Source organism: Peromyscus californicus, unplaced genomic scaffold, assembly GCF_007827085.1.
Source record: "Peromyscus californicus insignis strain IS unplaced genomic scaffold, ASM782708v3 Scaffold_17__1_contigs__length_78620276, whole genome shotgun sequence".
In the NCBI taxonomy this organism is placed as follows: domain Eukaryota; kingdom Metazoa; phylum Chordata; class Mammalia; order Rodentia; family Cricetidae; genus Peromyscus; species Peromyscus californicus.
Genome location: NW_026294469.1, coordinates 30177616 through 30190577, shown reverse-complemented (window position 1 = coordinate 30190577; position 12962 = coordinate 30177616). Strand labels below are relative to the sequence as shown.

The window sequence follows — 12962 nt, the reverse complement described above, 5'->3', positions numbered from 1 at the left end:
TGTGACTTGGTCCCATTCATTTCCTGTCCCTTGTGAATCTCCCCTCTGCCACTGCAGTCCCACTCCCATGCCAAATACAATTTAAGAGAAGAAGATCATCATGGAAGCTGTGATGTGATGTAGTAAGTCACACAGTAAATCCTTTTGTCCATGTATCTTACTTGCAAGTGTTTATTGCAAAGTGTCATTGGTCTGGTTTGGGGCCTCTGGTTTCTGCTATACTATCAATGCTCGGTCCCCAGTGGGACTCCTCTTGGTTATCCTGTTGTTGCCCTGTGTCATGGAGACCCTGGAGCTTTGGGTCTGTAGGACCAGTACCTTCATGTGCTCCAGCAGATCACAGATGGGGTGGATATCTTCTGTCCTGTGGTGGCATGAGAGGTGGAGAGATGCCCCCATCAATGCTTGAGGCAGGTGGGAGAGCTGTCCTTGAGATCAGAAGGGCAAGAGAGCTGCCCCTGCCCACCACCAGGTGCAACACGCGGGAAAGTGGTCTACTTCTTTGAAAAGGTTGCTCTAAAATTAAAATCTGGTTCATTTCGTCTGGTTAATAGCAAACAATGTGATCCCCACGGCATTTAACCTTACAAATGAAAAAAGAAAAGAATTGAGAGACCACTGACTCTGGCTTTGCTGCTTCCCCATGGATATCCTCAGATAGATTACTAAACACTCTGCACAGAACTTCTGACCAGTTCAAAAGAGTGGAGTGAGAGTCCAATCAATCCCTAGCTTATGGGGTTGTTGCTTTAGTACCTGCCTTTGAAAGCTGGATCACAGTGCGGTGTCCACTGGTAACAACACTCTGGCTGGCCCATGTTTTAAGTTGTAAAGAACTCCATTCTGAAAACAGTACCTGTAGTGTTGTTTATGGGATTGACAGAAATTGTCATGCCCATGACCTTCTTCATCCACAGCTCTCTCTAGAGAACCTCATGCCTGTACTGGAGCTTATAACCCACTCCAACAGTCACAGCTGAATTCCTATCCAAATAAACAATGATAGGCCTAATTATTTCCTTATGATTTGTATGTATAAAGAAGAATCACTATATTCTGTAAAACAGGATGTTTTCACCCCGAGCAGGTTTTCTTAGTATGTAGGATGGAACTCAGACATATCTAGGAAACCAGAACTTGGAGTACATTAGTAAATATGTGACCAATTACCTTCTTCCAATGAATCTATTTCTCCACCTACAAAGTGAAGACATCAAAAAGATCACCCTCACAAAGCTGCTGATACTTGAAATGCTTTGGTCAAGGGTCCTTCAGGTATAAGCTATTTTCAGTCTGGTGTCTCTGGAGTTCTATTTTTATAGTAAGAATAAGATCTATTTCACTGTTGGGTACCCCAATAATTTTACAATGAGTCTCTTGAGCACTGACTCTTTCAAACTCTTGTAGTATGAGTTCTCCTGATTAGGAATGGTTGATTTTTTTATTTTTCTAAAATATAGTTTAGAAAATATAGAAAGCAGGCATATATCAACTTTTATTCCTCTATTTACCCACATGTGTTAACTGAATACTTAACTCACAGAAGCATGGCATTGCATCCTGCTAAGAAATCCAAGAAATATAAATAGATGCAGGTATGTTTTCCATCACATCAGACACACATACTCAGTCATTTAGTACAAGTGTGCTAAGCATTACAATGGACTATGCAGTCTAAAGTAAGGAAATGCAAAATGACAGAGAAAGTCAGGGGGAAACTCTATAAATGGGACCATAACACTATGTATAGCATTGACCACAGAGTGGTCAAAAACCTCCTTAGAACAATAAGTAATACAGCAGTCTCCTCAAGTGAACAGTCAATGTGTTTTTACAATGACAAAAAATGTCCAAAAATAGATTCTTCCTGCCACTGACTTCACTAAGGTATCTGGGATTTTCTGGGGTTGGGTATTGTACAGCTGGGATACTGTAACGACAGAACTGAAATCTTGAGAGGTACCCACCTTAGCTACACAATTTACCATAGAGAGCCCTTTCCAATCAACCCAGAGAAAAAGTCAATAGCTTTTCAGCTCTGCAGCAGACAGGAGATTAAAAAGTATTTGCTTTGCTCTTAGCCAACGTTTCCTGTCTATCCAATAGATGTATACATTTCATCATGTTCTGTATATATACATTTCCAGGCCTACAATTGCTCAGTGGCAGCAGGGTGGCATGGGGAACTCTGAAGAATAACATTTAAAATCCCTAACAGTGATCACCAGATAGCTCAGCCTCACTCTCCACCACCAATAATTCTGCTTATTTTTATTAATGTGCACCAATTATACAAAGTAATGTATTTCATTATGATATTCCTATAATACATATAATATATTTTGATTACATTTTCCCCTTTTCATGACATTTTTAACACCCCTCCCCAGACACCAATAATTTTAAAAGAAAAAGAGACAGTATGTAAGACTTCTACAAAAGAACCATGACACCCTTTAAGATAGAGGTTAACCCTGGAGTTCTCTGAGTCCACACAAAAAGTAGTGATACTGGCTTCAGAGGAGCAACTTTTGGCAGGTAACCTGTCCACCTCCACCCATCACACACACTCACTCATGATTTGAGCAGGAGCAACAGGTTTTGGTCAGGGACCAATTTCATTCTCTTAAGATGGTGCGAAAAGTAACACATGAACTTGGGAACTTATGGTGGCGACATTCATATTTTGAGGAAAAAAAATATTCTATAGTGACAGAGTGGCACAAAACAGATGTCTAGGAAAAACATAGAAATTTAATATGGAAAAATGCTCATTACTCTGTTCCACCCATTGCTAGGAAAGAGGAGTAACACTCTAAAGAGAGCAGGAAGCTGAACTCAGAAGTGAAAGCAAATGCAAGGGAAACAGAACCCAAAGCTTTCTGGTTTGACCCCATGTATACACTACTGGAGGATATTTAAAACTGAGTATGAAAAAGACATAACAAATTATATATATTCCAGATCCTGATTGTGTGTCTATTACCAGTAATTTGCAGCCATTCGACAATGATTCTATCACTAAAGTCATCAGTACCTACAAATAGATGTAAGCATTTTTTTCTGAATTTGAAAGGCTATCGCCTCAATCAGGAGTTCCCTTCAGTACCAGCTATAATCAAGGCACATAGTTTTAAGCTTGTACATTATTATCTGACAGTGAACCATGAAGGAAATCACAGCGTATGAGATTGCTGATTATTATTCCGAGTTTCAGACACTATCCAAAATACAAAACTGTATGCAAAACTCCCCTGAATGTTAGAGTTCCAAAAGTGAGTAGGAAAAAGAATGCGCTTTTTCTGTGCAGTAACACAGAATAAATGCACATATATTTGCTTCATGAAAGGCCATCCTCTAACACTACTGACTTTGTCTACTTGTCACATTCTGCATACTCGGTTATCGACATATCTATCCATAAACTCTAAGGAGTAACCTAGCAAACATAATTAGAAACAACAATGATGAACCAGAAGTAAGATCCTAAAGATAGGGCACAGTCATGACAAGAGTCCCCTGGATTGGTAGCCTTTAGTCTCCACACTAGATAAATAGCATGGAAATGTTAACAATGTCCACAAAAATCATTGAAAATACTTAAAAATGCATCCCAAGTCAGAAAAATAAAAATCTGTTTGATACATGTTGTAGCATGAATCTTAGAGAGTCTTATTAATAAAATCAAACCCGAGGCCAATTATTGGGGTCAATGCTGGTAGATCAGAGAGACAGAACAAGCCACAGCTATCTCACCTTGCCAATTCCTCAGCTGGTCCTGTTTCCTTAGACTGGAAACCTCTGAGTCCTCATCCCAATGGCTCTCAACTGAACTGATGCTAGAAGCCTGAATGCTTAACCAGCCAAATGCTTAACCAGCCAAATGCTTCCAGTTTCTGGTCCTCACGCCTTATAAACCTTTCTGCTTTCTACCACCACTCCCTGGGATTAAAGGCTGCTTTCTGGGATTAAAGGTGTGAGTCACCATGCCTGGCTGTTTCCAATGCTGCCTTGAATTCACAGAGATCCAGAGGGATTTCTGTCTCTGGAATGCTAGGATTAAAGGCATGTGCTAACATTTTCTAGCCTAAGTATCTTGTGGCTTTTCTGTTCTCTGACCCCAGATAAGTTTATTAAGGTACACAATATTTTGGGGAACACAATACCACCACAATATGCATACAGAGGTTTCTTGGTCCCTCCTGGTCCCATGGTCCGGGCCCACCCACAGTCCCGCAGCCACTTATAAAAAAATTACAAACTGTTTGGCCTATGGCTCAGGCTTCTTATTTGCTAGCTCTTACATCTTAAATTAACACATTTCTATTAATCTATGATTTGCCATGTGACTGTGGTGTTACTGGTCTGCTGACATCTTGTTCCTTGGGTGGTAGACTGGCGTCTGCTCTGACTCCACCCTCTTCTCCCTGTATCTCTTTTGGATTTCCTGCCTGGCTCTTATCCTGCCTTACCATAGGCCAAAATAGCTTCTTTATTAACCAATAGTAGCAACACATATTCACAGCTTACAGAAAGACCATTCCACAGCACTTCCCCTTTTTTGTCTAATCAAAAAGGAAGGTTTTAACTTTAACATAGTAAAATTACACATAACAAAACAGTTATCAAGAAGAATTACATTTATAATATCTAGTCTATTTGTATTTAGCAAAAATAAAGTAAATATTCTATCATCTATCCTATTTTTGTGAGTCTAAAGTTTATAATCTAATTTACCTTTTATCGTATCTAAGGAAAACTATAATTATAATTATCTAGTCTACCCCTTACTCTGAGACTGGTTACAAGCATTACAGCTAGTTCTTATGAGACTAAACCATTGTTTTAGTTTCCTTACAGGATCCCAGAGAGATACCATCGCCCCTTAGACAGCAGGAAGCAATTTTAAGAAAACAACGCCCCCTCTCTCAACAGGTTTTGTTTTCTCAGGGTTAGGGGTACTTGTCATCTCTTAAGGGTTGGTTATAAGTTGTAATAGGGTTGGGGGTGAGACAATAAAGTTTAAACTCGGGATTCTCTTTTGGATAAGAAAAAAGGGGAAAAGATGGGATAGGATAATAAGGTAGATTATTGTATCTACTTGTAAATTAAATCAGTAACTATCAGCTTTAGATAATTTGCATTGGTATGGATTCTTGTATATTGATACAAATGTAAAATTATTTTTCTATTCTAAGATAATTTGTATGTTGATACAAATACAAAACTATATTTGTCATGTTGTACATATGTTCTTACTCCTATTTGAAATAGTTTGTATATTGATACAAATGTAAGATTATATTTGTCATACTGTATGTAAGTTCTACCTCTGTTTAGAATATTTTGTATATTGATACATATTAAGGACATTGTTGTCATATTGCACTATACATTTCTACCTCTGATTAGGATATTTTGTATATTGTCACAAATTCAAGGTCATTGCCCTTATACTGTAAATCTGTTTACAGATTGTTCATTTTTATAATGTGAAGCCTTAGTCTTTAAGTTATTTAGGTCGATAAGAATTACAGGTTTATAGTCACCCATGCTTGTCATATTTATAGTCATGTTAGGTTTTCTAGATATACAAAAATAGATGTCAGATAAATAGGTAATCTTCAAATACTTCATAGACCTAGAGAATATGGTATTTAAATGTTTTAATAACCTAGATGTGATTCTGTTGATATGAGACACAATTGCTCCTGGCAGCACCTATCTACTCTGAGAGGATGTTAGGCATTGAAGACACTCCATATGGAGTTTGTCTTCTTCGTGGAAAGAAAAAAAAAGCCTTTTGGACAAAGAACTGCCCTTGCCTTGGCTGCTGACAGTAAGCACACTGTGCATTCCAGACAAGCAGGACACAAGGAAAAGCCACTTCTGAAACTTGCCAAGACAGGGTAAAATGGTCTTTCAAAATTTCTGCTTCTGAAACTGGTCTGTCATATATTCTAGATCTATAGACACAAGTGGATACCCCAACATTGCAGAGAAATATTGGGTGACTGTCCAGGCAGCCAGAGGTCTCTGTCATTTCTTGCATCTCTCGGAAGCTGCTTGCTCGCTCCCACCTCCTGTTTACGCAGGTAATATTATTTTCCTTCTCAGATCTTTGGTGGGGTTGAAGACTAGATAGTTACAGCTACAAGCCTCTCCTATCTTAGCTAAGAGCATAGTAGGTACTACATTCAGATTCTTCAGGATAGGACAGATTTTGGAGTAATCTCTGTAATTTGTCATTTACCTATGTTCTGGACATTTAGTATGTTTCTTACTTGTTGTTCTTGTTGGTTGTAGTTCCACTTTTGTTTATGTTATTACCCTTTATTTCTCCTGGACAATGCTTGTTAATCATTCTTATTGTATATAGTTTGTATTAGGTCTAGAACCTTCTTATTTAGACAAAAAGGGAGTAGTGGTATTTGCTCCACCCATGACCTTGGGCTATACAGCCTGAAAGAGGCAGTGCTTCTTGCCTGTGTACATGACCTCTTGCCTGGGTATGTGACCTCTTAAAAGGAAAGAGGGAGGGGTCATACTTTCTTCTTGGTGTGGTCAAACACCAGACGGCCAGGTGCATTCACTCCTGAGCAGAACAAAGGATGACTTCAGCTGTTTACTCCGTTCTGTAACCATGAGTGTATTTCCCCAATTTATATCTTAATAAATTCCAATTACCCATTAAACAGACTCACATGGATTGATCTTAACAGATATAATTTTGTGCTAAAATAGCAGCAAACTAGGTAATGCAGTTTGGGGGGAAATTTTATCTGGAGATGTGTGTGATTTGAAGATATCACCGTGAGGTATTTGGGTGTTTCTGCAGGGATCCAGATAGCTCTGCTGAGTTTTGCTAGTGAATGTGGAGACAGTACAGAGGATGTCAAGTGGGGACTGAGCAGCCTCCTTTCCAGACCTCCTCCTTTGCCTCTAGTCTGTCCTCCTGACCAGCTTTCATACCTCACAGGAGTGCCCAAACCTGTTTCTCTATTGTGGAGAAATGATGGGCAAACGGTTTTGTGACAATCAGAATGCATTCCAAAATGGGTTTTTGTGCCCTGCCGATCTGCATGGGATGGCACAACAGAAGGAAATAAAACAGGCTAACTCCATCACACACCCTCACCTGCTTCCGTGGGTTCTTCTCCTCATGAAAGTCAAACTCAGCTTTCCCCGGAAAAAGAAGCGACACTGGTTGGACTGCGCAAAGCCTGATTTCCCTGATGGAAGCTAACCTGTTGTTACTGTCCATTCACAGCCACCACATTTGCCAGTTTGGTTCACCTAACCCTATATGTATAACCTGCTACATTTTTAAAAAATTCTTTGAAATTTGCAAATATGTGTACAACGTATTTTAATGATGTCCACCCGAACTACTCCCCCCCCCCCCCCAGCTGCTCACTGCCACCTCAGGACCCACCAGCAGGTCTCTCTCTCATCTTCATGTCCTTTCCTCGGCAGCCAACCGTTACCACTAGTTCCTCAGCTTGGGGGAAACTTAGGAGTCCATTATACCTCTTCGTGCTGGTCTTTTGTACAGGTGACCATGGGTTCATGAGAGTTCATGTGTGCAGTAGCCCGCCATGATCATGAGACAGCACTTCATAGCTCTCTCCCCCAACCTCAGACTCTTACGTTCTTTCAGCCCCCTGAGCCGAGGGTAAGGGGCAGTTTATGCGGATGAGCCAACAACAGCTGAATGTTCAGAGTCACATGGACAGCACTTTGTCTAGTTATGGGTCTCTGAATTTAACTAACTCTCCTTAAAGATTCTGTGACCATGGTTGAGCGCAACACACATTGATGGGTATAAACATAAATATTCAGAAGGTAGTTTGGCAACATGATCACTTAGCAATAGGATTTGATACATTTAATAAATAGCTTTTTACACACAAGCATAATATCAGTGTATGATCAAGTGTTTCAAAGTTTTTGCTAGTCCTCACACTTAGGTGGCCATGAAGACAGAGAACCAAACACAGTGTAAGCAAGGTAAGCTATGAGGACAACGCATTTAAAAATCTCTGGGGTCTGACTATCCCTTTGCTCTGCAACAGAAACTGTCCACCACCATTTGCTTTGTGGACACCAATCCTAGAGTCCCCTGGGCCTAGTGTAAGAAAAAAAAAAACTACTAAGAAAATATTACAGTTTTAAGAAAGCAATCATTTCAGCTGCTGTAATCATTCTAATTACTTTCAAATGTTTCCTCCTCCCCCACCACACACCCTCTAGGGTCTTTTTGCCTTCAAATCAGTTACAGAAACAAAGCAATTTAACACAGTGAAAAGCTTAGTAACACATGATGCTGTTCAGTGGCGTAAAAAGCTGCTGGGGAGAATATCAGGAGTCCCATCCCCCACAGAAAAGATAGATCTGAGTCTTTCAAATCAAAGAAGCTGAACCTGGGAGTGAATAACTCAACAAAATATGAAGAGAAGGGTCTGGGTGTGAGCTCTGCCTAAAGAGAAATCTCAGCTCCATGGGATGAAAGGGTAACAGCAAGCTTTCTCAACTTAACCAACAAGTCTAGTATGTAGCTAAAGTAGCAGTTTTTTAATCCTCATCGATCATTGAAGAAAGTCTTCAGATCCTCTTCAACCATGGTTTTGTCTGTTTTGGTTGTTTTTGTTTGGTGTTTGTTTGTTTGGTTTGGTTCTTCAGACCCCAGAGTAGCTGACATGGCTGTTGGTCTGTAGCAAGAGAATATGAACGAACGCTGCTGCTTATCCACAAAGGGAATAGTAAGGAACGTGCGGTGCCTCACAGGATAAGAAAAGCCACCTGAACCTTCTACTAAAGGTTACTGTGTGTTCCAAGCAGAAAAGGAATCCTACAGAAGATGGTGTGAGAGATGTGCACAAACAGTACAAAGCAGGGTGAGAATTGAGTGGAGGCTTACTTCTACAGCCATATGCTCCCAATGCAAGCAGAATGCATGTGGTGTAACTGTCCAAATAACCAGAAAGAAGTTAAGTAGATTTTAAGGCACAAGAACAATCATCAATGGGCTCAAAATATACCGTAGGTTGCTTTGAATACAGTTTCCCCTCAAGAGCAAAGAGTTGTCATCTTCATTTGTCACTTGGCTTTTTAATTTTGTTTGTTATCAGTTCTTCCTATGCACACATTCAAACAATGCTCTCCACTTTCAATCTACAAGGTGTGTGGAATAACTTGAGGAAATGGCAGCCTGGGTGCCACGTATTTTCTTTTCCTTCAATGACATCATTTTCTTTTCCAATTAGAGCTGGCTTCATGGTGACCTCTTCACATACGCAAATCAAATCCTGTGCTTTTGACTACTCACCTCCCTGTTACACTCACTTGGCCGCCCACAGACACACACCCGGGTCTCCTTCCTATCCTCACTTAACCCTCCTTCTGTTTTCAGGTCATATGACATGAGTCTACATATGGATCCTCACATGAGAGAAAACTTGCACTATATGCCTGTGTCTGGCTTATTTCTCTTAACATGATGATTTCCACCTGCATCCATTTTCACACAAATGGCAGAATTTAATTTTTCTTTATGGCCAAATAAAATTCTGTTGTGCACATATCGTATTTCCTTTCCCCATTCATCTGGGTAGCACTTGGGCTACACACATATTTGGGCTATAGTGAATATAGTGGGATAAAGGTAGATGTGTAAGAATTCTTGGGGCACACTGACAGATTCAGGTCTATTCTAACTGGTGACTTCAGGGCTTTAGAACGGTCTGTTTGGGCTTTTAGAGTATCTGCTATATGATGGATATGATGTTAGCTGTTGGACATGTGGCTCTAAACAGAATACATTTCCAACTTTCTTGTAACTCAGACTAAAGTGAAAAGGTCTATAAATATGCTCAATAATTATTCACTTAACACATGTATATCAAGCGACAAATACAACCAGCTGAGAAAGAGGAGTCTAATTGGGATATCAGAGAAAGGAGGCATGGGATTCATCCAGAAACTTCTTCAAGTTGCTGATGACTGACCTGAGTTCTAAAGGTGAGTTCTAGATCACCATGGATGGCATTCCAGGCACAGGAAACCCAAACAACATTTGCAACTATGTGTATGCTTTAAATTGATGCATTGTAAGAATGTATCACTTCTATGTAAGAAAAATGAAGAAAATTAAATATATAGATTATCTTCATAATCTAAGTAATAGAGATATTGGTCAGTTGGTTGATCTCTAATTCACATGTTGCTTTTTAAAATACAAATTTACTATGACATTTTTTCAGACAATGCTATGGGTTTAAAAGGGCAATACACTGATTCATTTATACCAAATTCTCTATTTTATTTTATTATTTCAATTTTTATGCTCAAGTGACCCAGGCTGGCCTTGAACTTCCTATGTTCTTAAGGTTGGCCTTGAACTCCTGATCTTCCTGCCTTGACCTTCCAAGTGTTGGGAATATGCCACCGTGCCTGACTGAAGTTCTCAATATCAGATGCCAACCAAAGAAGACAGTCCATAGATCATCTCTAATTAGGTGCACTTCTAAGGTGTATTTGTGTGGAATCTTAGTTAAAAGGAAATGGTGAATAATCTCACTAGAAACTTGAAATATAGCCATACAAAAGCTATCTGAAAATACTGACATTATCCTTGAAAGTAAACTAACAACTACAGTTAAAATTACAGCATACTGTAAAGTAAATGATAAACACACTACAATACACAGGCCCAGAGAGGCTAGGTAACAAGGAGGGCCCAAAGGGAGGTGCATGGATTTCCCTGGAAAGGAGAAACACAAGAGATCTCCTGGGTAGACTGAGGGCAGGTAGGGATGGGAACATGAAGGACTGGGCTAGAGTGGGTGGGTGAAGGGGGAGAATAATGAAAGAGAAATCTTGATTGACGGGGGCATTTTGAGGTCAGGTAGAAACCTAGTGTAAGAGGAACTCCTACTAATCTACAAGGATGACCCCAGCTAAGACTCCTTGCAATAGTAGGGAGGGTGCCTGAGCTGGCCAACTCCTGTAATCAGATTGGTGACTACCCTAGTTATCATCAAAGAGCCTTTATCCAGTAACTGATGGAAACAGATGTAGAAACTGACGAACAGCCAAGCACTGGGCTGAGCTCTGGGAGTCCAGTTGAAGAGAGGGAGAAAGAATTGTAGGAGCCAGAGGGGTCAAGGTCACACAATGGAACCCACAGAAACAACTAACCTGGACTCTTAGGAGCTCACAGAGTCTGGATCAACAGCTAGGGAACCTGCATGGGACCATCTAGGCCCTCTACATATGTGTGTCAATTTTGCAGCTTGGTCTACTTGTGGGACTCCTAGCAGTGGGATCAGGGCCCATCTCTAATGCTTCGGTTGGCTTTCAGGAACCTATTATTCATACTAGGTTGCCTTGCACTGCTGTAATACAAGGGGAGAAGCTTAGTTCTACTTCAACTTTATATTCCATGCTTTGTTGACACTCATGGGAGGCCTCCCCATTTCTGAAAAGAAACAGAGGAGAGAGAGTGGGAGTTGGGGGAGGGAATGGAAGAAAATTTAAAAAAAAAAAAGATTGCAGCATACCACAAATATTCTTAATGAACTCCTTGCTCCTGATTTACCATGAAGATGTCTATAAAGATAGTTTCCATACACTTCCTCAGCAATGTATACTGTTCTCTCACAGGCCTAGTAGTTACAGAGCTTCCCATCTTGTCACAATTCCAAACTCATCCCAATGAAATCTGTCTTCACTCAGATCATGAAGTGTCTCTACTAATCCTCCCATCTTCGAAGTCCAACCTAATGTGTACACTGTATATGCATCTTTCTGACATCTGTAGGTCATTTTTTGATCATCATTAGAAACACCTGGATCTTTTGGAGACAACTATATTAATGGGAAACCCTAATAAGCAGAAGATAAGGAAGAGGTGGATAGTGATGAAATACTATTATCTGCCTCAAACATCCCCTGATAAGCAGCATCTACTTCTGAACACAACTGTATCCAAGACAAGAAATTCTTTGTAAATCCCAAACATCAGTGTTCTAGTGTCCATCCTTCTTTCCACAGTGATGCATGAGCATTTACTCTGAAGCCAAGGCATCTAACAGAAAGCTCACAATTAATACAGTAAATATCCTTTCATGGAAGCTTGCCTCTTCTCCTAAGACAGGCATTAGTAGAAGATCAATGTGTTGTACAAAGTCATTTAAGACAAAGCAATCATCTGTCTGTGTGCAGGGAGGCAGAGAAAACAGACCAAATACTACATTGTTCCAGCTCAATCTGTGCCTGGTAAGTTAGCTGTTCACTTGCATAATTTAAAATCCAAGTCTATTCTTCTGCCTTCATACAGGTAAACCTAACAAAGCTAATCTCCTGTTGGTGGAATATGAGCAATGATTTAAATAAACTTAAACCAACTCACTCAAATTACACAAGAAAATAATAATATCATAAAAATAATAGTCAAAATATGCATTAAAAACCTTACAGACTGTCTTTACTGTGCACACACATGAGACTAAGTAATTGTTTTGACTGTGGCAAGATTTCAGTAAAGAACATACAATGGTATAGTGTCTTTAGAAAAAAAAATGAAAACTAAAATAGATTTGCATTCTTTAAACCACTTATCAATGATCTGACAAAGCTGAGAACTAGGTCTGTTTATTTTTTACTCAACAATAGATGATTTATTCATATACCTGTCAGTCTTGTTTCACTCCCATCTTGGGAATTCCTTACCTCTGTTTTCTTCCATTACTTTGCACTACAGATTTCCCCTATACCTCTACACATACCTCCCATCCCATCCACATGGCTAGCAGTGTTCCTTCATTCCTTCACCTGGAAAAAGAGAAAACAAAGAGAGAAGTCCATACCCTTAGACATGCATGGAAACATCTTCAACATCGCAAGCCACCCATGGAAACTTGAATCAACGGTGGACATTGAAGACTTTTGGTTTGGTTTAT

General features: G+C 39.8%; 1 protein-coding gene across 4 annotated transcripts in view; it reads right to left on the bottom strand.

The window, feature by feature from the left end:
• Positions 1 to 12962, bottom strand: part of Kctd16 (potassium channel tetramerization domain containing 16) — a 293096-nt gene that overhangs the window by 87287 nt on the left and 192847 nt on the right. The window lies entirely within an intron of this gene.